This window comes from Rhodnius prolixus, unplaced genomic scaffold (genome assembly GCF_049639745.1).
Source record: "Rhodnius prolixus isolate KJV_2025 unplaced genomic scaffold, Rpr scaffold_2, whole genome shotgun sequence".
In the NCBI taxonomy this organism is placed as follows: Eukaryota; Metazoa; Arthropoda; class Insecta; order Hemiptera; family Reduviidae; genus Rhodnius; species Rhodnius prolixus.
In genome coordinates this window covers 36,873,194-36,890,759 of record NW_027411592.1, presented here as the reverse complement: position 1 = coordinate 36,890,759, position 17,566 = coordinate 36,873,194, and the positions used below count along the sequence as shown (strand labels likewise).

Here is a 17,566-nt window from a genome sequence, read left to right as displayed (position 1 = left end):
TTTCCATTTCTCTACAAGGATATATAAATCTTTACATGCGTAAGAAAGACATGGCAAGAATTATTACCAACCAAAGAAATAGCAGTTTAGTCAAATTTTATGTTTATCCAATATCTCTCTCACTTCTTCCGGCCCTCTCTCTTTCCCAACTCCCTTCTTCTCATCCACGGCTTCTCTGATCCGTTTCCTGTGCAGTGTCTCTTAATACCATTATATAATAATATATAAATGAAATATAAGTGCTGCAAAAATACAAAAAGGCACTTTATTTTATTTTCATTCTCCTAAAAATTTAATACAAAACTTCCGTTCAGGAAGAAACTGATATCTGTAATTGTGAATATTTGTAACCTTACTCACGTCTCCTAACCTTGTGACCTGGATTTTGAAATTGTAAAAAAAAAAAAAAAAAAAAATAGAGGCTTAATATCCGTTATATTAAATATCTTAGGCACTGTGCAATAATTATAATATGATATTGTTAACGTATTAAAACCGTTACAGTAACTTATTAATATTATCTTAAGTTTCGTTCAGCGAAGTAAAAGTTCATTGAAGTAAAGAAAAATGGTTAATGTATCGACAAAAAACAAAACAAAATTTGAAAAGTACCGCTGCTAGAAATCTGCTGAGGAAGAGATCAACTCAGAGGAAGTCAAGGAAGTGGGTAGGAAGGAATGTTCACTTTACTGTAACAAGAGAACTTTTACCGGAGGGTGGCACTGAAAGAGCATTGACAGCCATTGGCAATACATATTAACGTGTAATTAATTAAAAATAATGAAAAATAGAAGCTTTTGATGGCGAGAAAGAGAAATATAGAGATACGACTATTGTCTTTTAGAGTTTCGAAATGTACTAAAATTAATTTTCTCTCTACTTAAAAAAAAAAGTAAAAATTGCAAGCAAATTTTCGCATCTAAAAATTAGAAAAATAGTGGAAGAATTGGACTTCTGAAATATTCCAGCAGTTGAAAAATTAAAACACAATTCTGGATGATACAAGAAGCTGGGCTTCAGTCTGCATTGTTTTTACAAATTATTCATACTTTACAGTTTTTATACAAATTCAAAAAATTTTACCAAAGTCTATGAAATATTTTTTAAAAACTTTAGGAGGAATTTGTAAACTATTTATTGAATAAATATATCTATTTACAGTGATGGATAAGCTAAAGTTTGTATTATTTAGTTGCCGACAAAACTGTCCATGTAAGCTGTAAGAAGCTCCTAGAAAGAGAAAATCTAAGAGTCAGCAGCGGGATTTCTACCTGGAATCTAACCTAACCTAACCTAACGTTGTGAATCCAGTAAGCTAACCACTTAGCTAATCTCTTTGGATCTTATAAATATGTATTGCTTCAATGATAAAACCGTACATTGTACCTAAATGACACTTTAGAGGAAAGCGCCTAGAAGGTGCCCTTAGTCTAAGTTGTAGCATTGCTTAGCAATATGCAATAATTAGAATGCAAAGTTTGAAGAAAATCGTAAGAGCAGTTTTTGAGAAAAACTCTCAAAAAGCGTGGAAAACTAAAACAACACTTTAGAGAAGATTTCAATCCACCCAAAATTACTCCGAAAAGAAGTTTCCTGTAAAAATGCTCAAATAAAAACTTTAGATCCAATGAGGTGCGTCAGCGCAAACCGTTAGAGCCGTTTATAAAATTAAATTCCCTCCCCCCAAAAAAAAATGATTAGAAAAGCTTATTTAAGCAAGAACAGATTCGAAATAACAAATACAATGTTTTTGAGTTATATTGATACACACTTATTTGTACCAATCACTTACACAGAGACCAGAGACCTCAAAAAGGAAAAAACGCAAAACGTAGTACTTCCTCTTAATAGTGGTAAGAGAAAATTAAAAAATGTTCAATTGGCATTACCACGAGTATCTAAATATCTACAGTAAATTATATTTGACGGATTTTTTTATAAAATTCTTTAAAAAGGTAGCTAAATATAATATACATTGTTGAATAAAAAGTTGGCAGAATTTATAGTTTCTATTGTTCACAAGATCCAAATCTCCCTGACCTCCAAAAAATATCTACCATATTATATAAAAAATACATCCAGAAAATATTATCTTGGTGACCTTTTGGCTAACCAGAAGTTCGCTCACAGGAGGCTTAACAGAATGCTGACAGTATGTGATCATAAATGTAGAACTTTTACTTTCAATTTTTGAGAAGGGGCAATCATATGTTTCCCTTTGGTTATATTATTATCTGTAGACGACACACATACACAGAGAAAAGAAAAGTCATACCGGTTTACCAGATGCTCTCCAGGAGAGGATGTTGTGGAGTAGAACTGGTTATCTTTGGACCAAACACCATTCCTGTTTTTACTAGCATACAGTCTTTACTATTTTTAGTTAAATAACGGAAAGCTGAGGAGGATGCAGTTAATTCTATTCCATGCTCTCATTAAACTAAATCACTGTGAGTGAAGAGAAGTCAATTTATAGCATTTATTTTTCCTAATGACTAGAAAAAAAACATTAATACAAGCAAATAACAAGATATTTTGAAATTGCAAAATACCTCTACCATAAGCGATCAGATTCCACCGCATGTTAACACATCCTCTTATAGATTCAATTTCATTTCGAGGAAATATAATATTCTCCATTTATGAGCACTTAGAATAGGTTGAATGTAAACTCTAGATTTAGCATTGTGGGACTGAAAAATTAAATAAATTGTACTGAAGTTATTACTTTACTAGGTACAGTCGACTCTTGATAAATCGAAATCCAAGGGACTACAAGAAAAATTCGAATTATCGAGATTTCGAATTATCAAGAAGTTTGAATTATCAAGAAGGGGAAAAAAATTCGAATTATTAAGAATTTTTATTTTGTATATGTGTATGTAGATACTACGTATATTGAAAATACGTATGAGCTTACCTAAGTTTTAGACATGTATAGCCTCAAGTAAAATAGTAAAAATAATGAAAATGACAAAAAAGAACAAAAAAAATACATATGTATTAACATTTCAATAAATAATAACATATAAGTACCTAATTAAAAAAATGAAGAACAGTTTTTTGTTTCAATGTGGCTTGACTTAGTCAAGTGACTTAGAATTGTAGAAAGCGTTGATGGTGGAATATTGAAAGTTTTGGCGATATCTTTTTTTCGAACCACTTTTCACGGCCGCGATACTGTTTTCTTTGTCGGACACAGTAAGGGAGACGTACTTCCCATCGTGACAAACTAAGAAAGAGAATTGGAAAGTTAAACTGGGCTGAAAGAAGGGAAACATTACAATTATTCCATTTTATAAATGATAACAAAGTACAATATTTCGGATCATGCGCTTCAAATTTATGTCCGCAATAAGACCAAAATTAAGTGGTCAAGATTGAATCAAGACTATCAAGACTGAAAGAAAAACGTAAAATAAAATAATATTTAATTTTTCTATTTATTTTGTGAATAGAAATACAAATTTATAAGATATTATAAACTCGAAAAAACCAAAACCATCATATTATAAACTGTCACTAATAAATGGGTTGTTACCACAATAAGCAGGCTGAGAGCGAACCACGCTGTTTGCGGATCGTATCTTCACAGGACCAACAAAAAGTCCTCTCCTCTTTGCGTAGATCAATGAGGAGGAGGATTTCAAACATATAATAATGATATGTCCGCGTTAGTGGTAGAAAGGAAACGAATGTTTGACGACATATGCAGGTATTTAGATGCACCATTTCGCTACGAAGACATGATATTCTCCACCAACATCTATGTGCTTAAATCTATAGCAGAGCTAGAAATGAAATATGAATGTGTTTAAAAGTTATAGCCGATTAGAATGAATGCAAGAAAATCATTAGAGAAGGATTACGTTATTTTAATTTCGGTTAAGCTATAAGGATGGCAGGAATATAGAGTACTGATCCATCCATTAGTTGTAAGGTTTATGTAAATAGTTGTATATAGTAGAGGGAAAATATGAATGTGTTTAAAAGTTATAGCCGATTAGAATGAATGCAAGAAAATCATTAGAGAAGGATTACGTTATTTTAATTTCGGTTAAGCTATAAGGATGGCAGAAATATAGAGTACTGATCCATCCATTAGTTGTAAGGTTTATGTAAATAGTTGTATTAAAACTGTCCGGTAGGACAGTGTACCTTTTGGCGTTTAATCAACCCTTATACTTAACTTTTAAAACTGTAAGTTTTTGTTAAGGAGTATAGTAGAGGGATGAATGTGTGAAGCGATTGTATTTATAAGTAAGAATGGAGAGTGAGTGATATTCTAGTGATAAGCACCTAGACGATGCTGGCTGTACACATAGACGATGCTGGCTGTATGGCGGAAGCCAATGCCAAAAATAAAGCAAAAAAACAAAAAAATGATATATCTAGTGTCTCCTCTACTGCTGCTTCATTGATAGCAAATCAGTTATTCGTGGTTGGAAGATCTCTTACTGAGAGACGAAGTGCAGCATTTGCATCCATTTCTCACGGACCGGTAGGAAATTAGCATGGACAGATCTAGTCTATTATTTTCTCTAATTTCTTCCACTTTCTACAATACCTCTTTTTAAGCTGGTTTTAGTTTTTCTTTTTAGTTCCATTTTTTATTCTGTTTAAATTCTTTATATTATTTATTTTGTAGTAAATTGAAATATTTGATATTTGGCAACCCTGTAGAGGGTGTAAGAGAAGGGCTGACCGTTAGGGGTAGCTAGAGGGTAGCAGGTAGTTGGAGACATTCCTCAGTTTAGATGGAGTTTAGTTTTGTCACTCTTTATGGAAGTTATGCCTTATGAATGATGAGAATAAACTATCTTTATGTTAATTTGTGTTTATTCAACCCTTATGAGTATTAAGTAAATTATTATTATGTTTTATGTGTTTTAGTTATTGTGTTTTCCCCTATTTTTTAGTTCATTTTATTTTACAATTTCAAATTTATTTTTAGTTTTTGGTTTATTTTCTTTCATTTACTAAATTTTAAGAAATATGTTTTTATTTTAAAGCCTAAATATGTATGCTGTAAACTTCTCTCTAATGGGTTCTAAAAACTTAAATACAGATAATAAAATAATAATTAATAAGCTCGGCCAGAAAACTGATAAAAACGTGCGATAATGCAGACAGAGATAATAATGGAAGAAAAAAACTTTATTTGAAGAAGATAGGACACACAGACGGCTGTTTAGAGTTATCTACTATCCTCTGATGCCATTCATTCCAGAGCACTCAGGTTAATGAAAATACCATTGTCAACACTTGAATTCTTTCAAATATGAAATCTAATATTTTTAATCAACTATTTAATGATGATAAAGTCAAAAGCGTTAGTTATGGCCGGTCCCATTAAATAATTGAGAAAGTGATCCAGGCGCAATTATTAGCAAACAACTAATTTCTTCAATAAACTGTAATGGCACCAAATCACATGTTTAATTTGAATTTATTTACTGTATTACTTCAAATGGCCCAAATTAGCATCTAGTGAATGTAATGAGGGCAAAAGATCAGTAGAAGAGTGGAGCCGCTGGTCACTGATAAAACCTTCCGAGACATTTATGTATTTAAGTAGTGAGGAATGCAGGCGATAGTTAGTGAATGCGATGAAGGTATTTACGAGTTGAGCGAGATGAGAGTAATTAGTAGAATAAAGGCGCTTATAGGTTAACTGTATGAGAAGAGAGCGATATTTTACATATTTACAAAGAATTATAGATCACTTTATTTCATAGATCACTTGGCCACCGGCGTCCGAGTCTTCTATTGGGATTTCCAAGAATGGAGTTGGAAGAGAGAATTGTGTTGTATTTATTGTTGTAATTGTAACACATTTCTACATTTTTTGTTACCGTTTTGGTTTTTTAGTTTAAGGTGCGTCAAGGAGGTCGTTGGTGCCCGCAGATGTTTCCAGTACACTGCAGGTCTTCGAACAGTGTTCTCTTGTTACAGCCAACACTTATCTTATCACCGGCTAGTGAGCTATAAGAAACTCATATATATATACAATGAAAGAAGCAAAATCTATGGGCCAACAGCTGGATTCGAATCCGGAAACTTCGTGTTGGAATCCATTACACTCTGACCTTTGAGTTTAATCCCTTTCCTTAAGTATTTTTACTATTATTAGATTTAATTCTGCTGCGCAAATTTTTAATCATGAAACTATTCTTATTTATAATATAATTACATTATGTACTATTATATTTTAAATGTAATTATATTATAAATTTTTTACTTATTATTTTGCTGCAGAGACGCACTTCTTTAAATTCACATTGTATAAAATTATTTTGCTTTTAAGGTCATTAGTAAAATTGTAATCCTTACGTACAGGATGAAAAAATAACTGCCAGTTTCAGTCATGATATATTTTTATTATGCTGAGCTATTGACCTAGGGACTAGGTCATCTTCAGGACTAATTTACAATGTAATATCTTACATCATTAAAGGGTTGGTATGCCTCCTGTCTTGTCTTGTCTGTGTGACACTCAGTCCATGAACAGACAAGACAGAAGACACACCCTTTAATGATGTAAAATATTACATTAAAATATTAGCCCTGAAGATGACCTAGTCCAGGGGTCGGCATTAATTTTAATAAATCTTACCAAGAGCCGCAAGGATGATAGTGTTAACAACTCTGTAGATCATTTGTATTCACAAATTATTATTTTATGATATTCAATGTTTTATATATTTATTTTTACATATTGCAAAGTAAATAAACAAATAAATAATAACTTAATGATGAAAAGGCGGCAGTCTTACAATATAAATCAAGTACTTTATTTTGATATTGTATAATTCAATTCAATTTCGAACCTATCAATCACTTTAAAATTATTTTTGAAAAAATACCTTTAGTAAATGGCAACTTTATTTCTATTTGAAATAACAGATGATACAAATCGCAGCGAATGAATCGAAAAAAGTGTTATACACAAAGAATAACCTAAAAATACAAATTAAAGAGAAGTGCGATCATTAAATTACCAAACGAATGGATTGATTAATGTGAGATTATATATGGTAATGGCATTAACAGTTGTGAACTCTATAATTTACTTTTTAGATGGATTGAAGAATTAAGTGAACATATAAAAAAAATATAAGTTCTTTATAAACGAAAAGATTGAGCAAAATATTTTATCTTTTAAATTGCGCTTTACGACTCTAAAACGTTGGGAAGATATTTATGAGTGATTGCATCGATAGAATCTCTTATTTAGATCTTTTTCTAAATTGACTTACTTCCACTTGGTTTTTTTTTTAGAATAGAATCAATTTTTATTATTCGAATACTGACCGATATATTCTCCGACTTTTATGTCTTTCAGTTATTTATTTTCTGAGAAACCTAATGAGGATAATAATGACTTGTAGCAAGTGGTTGACATTTAAAAATTACAGTTCTTGATTTCTTACTTCCCTAAATGTTGCAGTGGATTCAAATAATTACTACTAGGGTCAATAAAATTTCTTCATCTTTATGTTTTACTCACCACATCTTTACAAAATATGTAATGACGCATCTTTAAAAAATGGTAAAAGTGATTTCTTTGGCCACTAATTAAAAAAATAAAAATTTACATGGCCACAAACGAAGCTTTTGATATGAGTAAAGTAAGGAGTAAGTCTATGATTTACGTAGTGTTGCCCACGTCCAACTCTATAACATTTTAGAAGAGAGGAAATAGTAACGCAGCGTTGGAGATGCGTGCATTACGCATTCTACTGTTGTAGCTGCTTGCATTTTGTTATTTATTTTTAATTTAAGATGCGTCAACATTTGAGGTAATCACTGTACGTGACAATTTTCAGTGTACCGCTGGCCCGCAGGCGGTATTCTCTCGTGTTAGACAACACCATCACTGTACAGTGAGCTATAAAGAGGCTTCGAGGGCGAAGCAGCTGGATTCGAACCTGGTTTTATTATCGATTTTCTCTGCAACTCTTGCAGTTTCAGAAACATAAGGAACAAGGAAATCTTGGTGCAAGATACGAGTTGGATACAAAGTAAGGTGCATTAGCGATTCGACGGAGTGTTTTTGATTGGAAGAAATGGATTTTGCAGACATTTAGTTGTTTTGGTTGATTCCCAAAGTTTCATTCCGTAAGTCCAGGCAGATTTGATGGTGTAGATTAGTTGTTTGTTTAGAAAAAGTTAATATTGCGATCTGTGTAAATTAATGCGACATCGTCTAGTTAATATCGAAGTTTTGTTAAAGGGTCTTATTATAAATTAATAGTAAAAAGGGATCCTATAAAAAGAACCATCTGGCGAGTATTCTAGAATCTTATAAATTAAAAGAATTGTTCAAAAATAATTCAATCTTTATAAAAATAGGCTCTTATACAACTCATCAAATTTTGTTTAGTAATCTTGTTTCCTGTACGTAATTTAATTTAATTTCCATAACCTTTACTTTGAAAGAGAATTATTTCTTTCAATTTAATATAAGCCCAGATGGATGACATTTATTTTTATTGATGCAAGTGAATCATGTAAAACTAAAAACACTAAATTAAATAAAACTAAATGTCTTATACACAGTTGGGAATATTTTGTTACGTGAACCATCCAAGAGTGAAGTTAACTCATCATTAATTTAAAAAACGTTTTTGTAACTCATAGAACTCTTCTATTTATTTTATGTTTGTACTTATGTGTACAAAAAATTGCTTTTAAGTTGTTAAGAATCTATCTCGCAATGGCATTCATTTTCAAGGTAAATTATGTATTTAAAATCAACCATCATCATAATCTGTGAATTAAGGCCCTTCATATGAATGCTATTTTAGACTTTTTAGAAACTTTCAAATGGTTTTATATCACATAAGATTCCTGAATTTATTCTAGAAAGTCATGCAGTTATGTCAAATTTCTGATGTGGAATGTTCAACTAAAATTATTAAGGTCCCCTGAGTCCAAAAATGTGATATTTAGAATGTTGGTTACGATAAAAGCTGAAGCTTAATATTTCGTTGATACTTGATGACCAGTCTGTAACATAGTGAAGAAATTCTTTTAAACAAAAGTACCAACTTCAGAATGAGTGCCACGTTTCACTATATGGTAATTTTCGTAAAATTTTATTGTTTACATCTATATTTATCTCCACAGTTTGCAAGTTCAATCAAAAATTGACAGATTTCATCAGATTACAACGATTTGATTTAAACATTGTACAATCTAAGGGTCCGATATGTCCAAGTGTACCTAGGTCGTCATATGGCTTAGCCATCAGCGAAAAAATCTCTAGTTTGTCTAAAGACAAACTCGAAGCCCAATACATTGTACAATCATTGGATAAAAGTAGATCCGCATTTTTATTCTTTAATTTATGTATGTGCAGAAAAATTCGTTGGTACGGACGGCACTTGTTGGTAAAAGGATGGATATATTTGCCTCTAAGGTGGAATTTTCATTTATTTATCTAAAAGGGCTCTTATGATTTTTATTTTTATTTTGATCAGGAAATGGTAAAATGCATTTAAGCATACAGGCGGTAAAGTGACCACCTGCAGTGTGGGATGACCCATCTGAACGACCCACCATCTGTGGAACACAGCCTGTTAACCAGTTTACCACATTAACATCAGCCAAAGCCCAAACCGCACCCTAGATGCTCTTCCCTCTTAACCCTCTTTTGTGCCTGGAGAATTCCCAGGCCATAATCTGACCCATGGGTCCAGGTATCTACTTGTCATTATCTTCTCAATGATATGTCCGAAAGAGATCTCTATCTCCGTGACTAAAGATCTGCACAAATGTGTCCGCCTATGTTTCTCATGAAGAATGTGAGACGTACATCATCCGTAAGGATGATAACGTAGTGATTTAAGGGACCAAAGCACGCTACCGAAACTTCCTTAGAAAAAAATTTGAATTCAACTAAGAACAATTAAATGTGAAGTAAAAGTGCTGTACCACTAATGATATCCAACTTTAATGGTCTGACTTTAGGAATCAGATCGAGTACCGCTATATAATAAAAAAATACTTCAGATGGGAATGCCAGCTTTCTCATGAACGTCATGAAATAATTTTTCTCGAATATAAAATTACAAAGAAAATTATATTTATAGCGTTTAAAGGAACGTTTTGGAACCCTAATCTGGAGAACAGGTAATCCCATCAATGTGTTATTGAAGAACCGATTGTCTTCAAACTCAAGAGTTCGTAGCGACGTGTTCCGTTTACCTTGCAGGAGGAACTAACTATGTAGAAGGGAGAACCTGTGACAGGTAAATGACTATATACATATCGTACATAGAAGGTTACTTTTTTATTTTTTTTAATGTTTTAAGGCGCGTCAACATCTAAAGTTATTGGCGCCCGGAGCTTTTTTCATTGCACTGCCGGCCTCCGGACAGTGTTCTCTCGTTACAGACAACACTGTCCATCACCGGACAGTGAGCTGTAAGAAGCTCCAAGGGAGAGAAAATCTAAGGTCAGCAGCTGGATTTGAACCCGGGACCTCCGCGTGGGAGTCCAGTACGCTAACCAAATAGCTAATCCCTTCCCTTCATAGGAGGTTATTGGTTTTAGATTAATTATACGTAAAGGTACTTAGAAGCAAATTATCTTAAAAACAAAAAATAAATAACAAAAATAAATTTTGATTTAATGAATGTCGAGAAAAATGTACCTAAATGCGGTAAAGTGAACGGACAATTTACGGACGTTTTGCGAACAATTAATCGCATTTAGAACAAGGAAAATCAAGTCAGATTTTTCTTCCGATTAAAGAGTTTTAGGCGAAGATTTTAAAGGAATTTATATTGTTGGTCAATTGCCCTTGAATGGATTTCTTTTTTCTTGAGTTAGGTTTGTGGTTTTGAGTATCTAATTAGACAGGTCTATTTTAAATTTGTAAAATATGCTTACCTGGCTCAAAAACCCAAGGGAATCGACCAGACGGAGAACCTTTTTGCAAACATGCATCAACTTAAGGCGCGTGCCGTCCTTTCTTGGCGGCACCATTTGACGGTTTTCCCTCTCACCTTTTTTCTGTATCTATCTCTTTCTCATTTTTCACTTTCTCGCACTACGCGTTATTTCGCGTTAATCCTTTCCTTTCTTGTCGCCGCTAAATATTTTATTTTTCTACTCTTTAGTAGTTATGTTTATTTCTTTAGGGTTCCCACGCTATCTAGACGGAGTTATCACATCCGTTTGTTAGTTAGTGGACGTCCGGCTCTGCAATGCTTCACATCTAGTTCGCGAACGCTGTACGCTCCGCTTCATAACTACCGCCTCATCACTATGACTTCTGGCTCTGCCAAGGGAAACCTTATTGTGTGGCCTATAACGCATCTAAGAGTCAACGCAGCTACTAGTTCGTACGCTTCACGTACCGCTTCTTTACTTCCGCAACGCTTCATCGTTGTCTACTGCCGTCACTCGAGACTTCCTGTTGGTGTACTTTTTACCGTATCTCAGCCTACTACGATTCATTTCCGCTGATATCTAGCACTTTGCTTCATCCGCATCTAGTGCACAAGTGCGCTATTACCCTTCACTCTTACCCCGCTTCCAATTCTAATTTGGACAACCCAAATATTTCCTACGTTTCTAGGAGTTTAACTATACATTACACACACACATCTCTAAACAATTGTATACCTAAACTCCTTAATAGTTCCTATTCCTTTCTACCGCTTTTTTAGAGATCCTTCACTGCCTGGCGGATGCTGAGTGCGCTCGGTAAGTGTTTTCTTGAGTTTTTATTGCTATATATTTTCTTAGCATTATTTACTATAATCGATTGCGGTGCACCCCTTGGGCACATATCGCGTAAGGGAATTTGCGTTTGCGTCATCTTCTCTCCTCCGCATCTGGGTGTAGGCGCCTACGCGCTTACATAATTAGTACTAATTGTAACAGCGTCGAACCAGTTCAAAAAAAAAAAAAAAAAAACATCTTTAATCAAACATAGGAAGCTTCTTGCGTCAGGCTTCGAGCTATAAAGCTTTCGATTTATAGTCCACACGTGTATTTTTTTGAACCAATTCGAAAATTACAATAATAGGGTTAGTTATTTTATTTTTAAGCTTCAAATACTTGTATATTCTAACAAGGCTATCCACAGTGAACAGAAAGATTAGATTAGATTTGGAACTCTTAAATTAATTTACGAATAGGGAATGCATCCTTAGAAAGTACCTCTAAGGAACAAAAACTTAGTGCACGTCCCCACTAGGTTCAAACTTAGGGACTGTTTGTTGAGAAAAACGTGGATCTAGAGAGCACGTTTATTGGATCAAAACAAGGTTAATTTACTCAAACAAAACAATCCTTTCACACAAGCAGTAAAGCTCTCCTGGAAACTCCTAGACGCTCCTTTCACAATATAACTATGGCTATTATTTAAGTTAGACGAAGCGTTAAATGACTACAAGCTTCATTGAATTCAGTTAATCTGCTTTCAGGTGGTAAACGAAGAAAATTAGGCTTCACAGACAGCCATATTTAGACAGGCTTCACAGACAGCCAGATTTAGACAGGCTTCACACTTGGCCACCTTTACAGCAGTTTTAAAAGCGCGTTTTAACACCTGACTCCAAAATTATATTCTCATTTATTTTATAGGATGAAATGTAACACTTTTAGAACCTTGAGCTCTCTAACTGGTTCACTACGCTTTGGCCTCTTTAGAGGATTCCAATCCGTTTAGTTCATTATTTACACATTTCAAATCAAATCCCTGCTTTTGAATTTAAAAAATGAAGTACCCCTTTATTGCAGCCTTAACTTTATTGATGAATTAAGAGCAGGCATAAAACTGAACAAGGAATATTATAGCAAGTACTTAGCCCTTCACAATGAACTTACAAATATATTTGTAACTATGCGACTATGTTCACGCAAAAAGGTTTTATTTGTTTCAAAATAAAAATTAGATTAATGAAGCCATATTTAGTTATTTTGCGCTGGTATGTCTGTCAGACAATTACCATTTCTGTAATTCTAGGGTTTAGTTGCAAGCGATAAGCGTACAAAAGCACAAATTTTAATGTCTTAAACCAATCTTAGAGATGAGTTAAAATAATGAATATGAAAGTATTTATCTTCTTAACAAATTTTATTGTTTACATCTATATTTATCTCTACAGTTTGCAAGTTCAATCAAAAATTGACAGATTTCATCAGCTTACTTGTTATTCTTGGGGTATTTGAAGTCATCCAGTTTTGTGGACACTCTGATAAGTAAATTCAAACGTAATAATACAGAATGGAGTGGAACTGCCAGTCCTATAATACTCTGCTTTGTAAAGGAAAGTACCAGTGGTTTATGTAGGCCTGGCAGACTGAAGGAGCTAGAGGAAAATGCGCCTTGTCTTAGAGCAGCGTCAGCTGGCAATGATTTACTCCCGTATTGCATTATAATACCCTCAGATATGAATTTACGTTTTGGCTGTTTGGTGGTTTGTAAGTGGAATATTGTCAATAAATCAGTACAAACAATTGTTTTTAAACAATTAAATTACGGGCCCCACATGTCGTATTAGATTTTTATCCGATCATAACACTTTTATTTATCATGTTTTCTGTTGTATCCCCATTTAGTAAAAATTAATCTAATTAACTTTAATGATATTAGTTTTAGAGTTGCATGCGTTGGCGTTTAACAATTTTGTTCCGATATGTGAGGGGTAAGTTTAGGTGATGTCTTCGTGCAACTTTGAGCCAGACGCGACATCGCGTCTCAATGCACAACAAGCCTTAAGGCTTGAGCACACAAAAAGCGGTCTGTCGCGGGGGTCTGCGATATGGGGACGTCACACAGGACGCGATTCTTTTGTTAGAGCGGTCCAGTTTGGTAGCTTTCTTCTTGACAAGTAGACTACTACTTCGTTTCTTTATTCGTTTTAATTTTTATATATCGAGTATGAGCTCGGACGAAGAGCAACTTCTTCTGCTATTAGCTTTGCAAACCAAAAAGAAGAAGAGACGAAGTTGGGTGCATGAAATTAATAAGAAGAGAGAACAATTAGGGGAATACCACCGCTTATGTATCGAACTGGAGTCACATCATGAAGATAGGTTCTTCTAGTATTTTCGTATGTCGCGAGAATGAAATAAAAAATGAGTAATAAAGTTTCTTAACATTGGAATCTTTATTTCGTATTACTAGGTAGCAAGGTGGTCACGTTGAAATCTGTAATTTTGTACTACCAGATCGCTTGTCGTCGCAACAAAGACTAACCAGCGGCGGTAGACCGCGTTCTGTTTGACAGAGATTGTGAGGGATACAGCATTGTGTAATAGACCGCCTGACCGGTCGGAGATCGTTGCTCGTCGCGACAGACCGCTTTCTGTGTGCCCAAGCCTCTACAGACTGTTCGACGGGCGAAGAAGAGCCCGTCTAGAAGAATTCGTACATACATACGAGGTGTGTTCAAAAAGTAACGGGAATTTTTAAATTTCGCGGGTTTGGAGAGTCTGATTGTAAATTTTTTTTTTTATTATGTTGGTACACATGCCCCTGAAGTACGATAAAATTTTCAGTAATATTCATTGTTTACTTCTTAAGTGGCAGCCGTTAAGGTTAGACGTGTTTTTCGAGCTTGGCGATTTTTGTTTGTTAAAAAAAATGGATCAAAGAATTTGTATTAAATTTTGCGTAAAAAATGAAATAAAGTGTGTGAAATGTTAATAAAGGCATATGGTGAGTCTGCTATGAGTAAAACAAGGATTTACGAGTGGTATAAGCGTTTCCAAGATGGCCGCGAAAACGTTGAAGATGACGAACGACCTGGACGTCCAAGCACATCAACAACCGATGAAAACGTGAAAAAAGTGAAAGAAATGGTTATGAACGATCGCCGAATCACAATCAGAGAAGTCGCTGATGATGTTGCCATATCAATTGGCTCATGCCATGAAATTTTTTCGGATGTTTTGGGTATGAAACGTGTGGCAGCAAAATTTGTTCCAAAATTGTTGAATTTCGAACAAAAACAGCGGAGAATGGAAGTTGCTCAAGAGTCACTCAATGAAGTCGACAACGATGCGGATCTACTGAAACGTGTTATAACAGGTGACGAAACATGGGTTTACGGATATGATGTCGAAACTAAGGCTCAATCGTCCCAGTGGAGGCATTCTGGATCGCCAAGACCGAAAAAGGCTCGACAAGTGAGGTCGAATGTGAAGGTTATGCTCACTGTGTTCTTCGATTTTAATGGCATAGTGCATCATGAATTCTTGCCACAAGGTCAAACAATCAATAAGGAGTACTACCTACAAGTTCAACGCCGTTTGCGTGAAGCAATCCGAAAAAAACGCCCGGATTTGTGGCAAAACAATTCATGGATTTTGCACCACGATAATGCACCTGCTCACACTTCATTGCTTGTTCGTGAATTTTTGGCCAAAAACAAAACTTTAACTATGCCCCAGCCTCCATATTCGCCAGACATGGCTCCATGTGACTTTTTTCTATTTCCAAACATAAAGAGAACATTAAAAGGCCGTCGTTTTACAAGCATAGATGACATTAAAAGCGAATCGCTGAAAGAGCTGAAAGCTATCACAAAGATCGAGTTTCAGAAGTGTTTCGAGGATTGGAAAAAGCGCTGGCACAAGTGTATTGTATGCGAAGGGGACTACTTTGAAGGCGACAATATTAATGTAGATGAATAAATAAATATTTTTTTCAAAAAACGAAAATTCCCGTTACTTTTTGAACACAGCTCGTATATGATACGTATACTATTAACCTAAACATTTCAAAGTTAGGTGTTATTAACAATTTTTTCGCATATATTTATTTAAAGAATCAATTCAAACCAAGAAATTCCTCAAAAAATTAAACAATTTTATCTAATTTCTTTAATCACTTGTCTGTATAACATTCTTGGGAAGTCAAATATTCGTTTTGTATAAAGTTCTGTTTATTGTATGTAATCGAGAAGGGACATTGGACAGATAAGATCTACTTAACTGATGAAGGAATCCGTTTTCAAGACAAATTTATTATCGATTTCGATCAGATCTAAAAAACAAAATAGAATTCTATAAGTTTATTTAATAATTAGGTGGCCTCTAACATCGTACAAAATACCGACCAACATAAAATTCTTTTACATGATAAATTTATATTTAATTATATTCCCAAATTTTATGAATTTAACATTTACAATAATAACAGAAAAATAAATAAATAAAATTTATAAATTATTATCAGCCACAAGGCCGACTGATGAATTGTCAAATTTAATTTCGAAAAATCGTAACGTTAGAGACCATCTTATGTGGCACTCACCAACATTTTGTTCCTTTTATTTACAAGTATTCGCAAAATCCTAATTAGTACTTAGGATTAATTACGAATTAATGAATTCCTACGGATTAGTAAACTGAAATTCCACTGTTTCTCTTAGCGAAAAATATCGATAAAACAATTTTTAGAAATTATTTTAAATTCATTTTAACTAGAGAAGAAGGTGGTAATATGGGAAGGGATGGAATTTGGGACACCCCTGTTTTTGTGAAACCAGTAAGTGCTATCTGTTAGTTTTTGGTGCCTTACTACTCTTTGGGGTAGGCTTGATCTGCTGCAGAAGGCAGCGCCGTCAATCGAGTGGTAGCTTTAACCAAAAGAGGACCGTGTTGATTTTTTTCAATGCTAAAAAGTTTTCTTAAGGTTGATTTTCCTCTGCTTTTGGTTAATACCGAGGAAAGTTAGAATAATTTCCCTTAGATATTAAAAATGTAGAAAGTAGAGAGTTTTAATTGCCAGTATTATGGATTTCAAATATGAATGTATATGGAAAAAAATGAGGTTATATTGTACGAGGTGTATGGTGGTATTATGGTACAGCGTTGTCAAGTGATAATCGTCTGCCACGCAAGTGTGAAAAGTGATACTGAGGACGAAACTATGTCTTATAAATATTTTTTTTCCCAAAGGGTACTATAAGGGGCCTAAATAGATAGAAATAGAAATAGAAAAGAAATTTATTATTCTGGGACAATTGTCCCCTAAGAATAAATACAGGAACAAATAGAGGCCTTAATAGTTTGGCCTGTGATTATACAGAAATTAAATAAATAAATAGTATTTACAAAAAGTGAAAATAAAAATAACTGCAGAAATTAAGGAAATAAGTTGAAACAATTAGAATTTCGGAGGAAGCTGAATAGAAAGGAGATAACTGAATAGACAGGATTTAAAGATGGAAAGGGTAGGAGCATGGCGGACAGATGATGGCAAGGAGTTCCAGAGAGAGGTAGCGCGAATTAGGAAGGATTTGTCAAAGGATGAGGTACGGTGAGAGGGAATATAGAGATCAGATGAGCGAGATCTAGTGTTACGGTAATGGATGGAGGATTTAAACCTAAGGAGTTGAAAAATATAGGAAGGCCTTTGAGACTGGATGACTTGAAAAAGGAAAGAAGCCAAAAAATACTGGCAGCGATAGACAGGAAAAAGCCACTTCAACTCATCGTAACAGTGTGAAATGCGAGAGTCTCTGGAAATGCTGAAAATAAATCTTATGAAGCAGTTCATGAGGCGCTTGAGCTTAGCTTCAATATCACCAGAAAG

At 34.1% G+C, this 17,566-nt stretch overlaps 1 protein-coding gene and 1 long non-coding RNA gene across 4 annotated transcripts in view; one reads left to right on the top strand and one right to left on the bottom strand.

The window, feature by feature from the left end:
• Positions 1-17,566, bottom strand: part of LOC141449560 (larval cuticle protein A3A-like) — a 684,900-nt gene that overhangs the window by 52,703 nt on the left and 614,631 nt on the right. The gene's annotated exons all lie outside the window — the stretch shown is intronic.
• LOC141449564 (uncharacterized) lies at positions 6,913-13,497 on the top strand. Of its 2 annotated transcripts, none has more exons than XR_012455593.1 (4): positions 6,913-7,037; positions 8,869-9,084; positions 10,098-10,256; positions 13,128-13,497. It is a non-coding gene; the product is annotated as an uncharacterized lncRNA (long non-coding RNA). The 2 variants fall into 2 exon arrangements; XR_012455592.1 differs by lacking the exon at positions 13,128-13,497 and adding an exon at positions 12,444-13,001.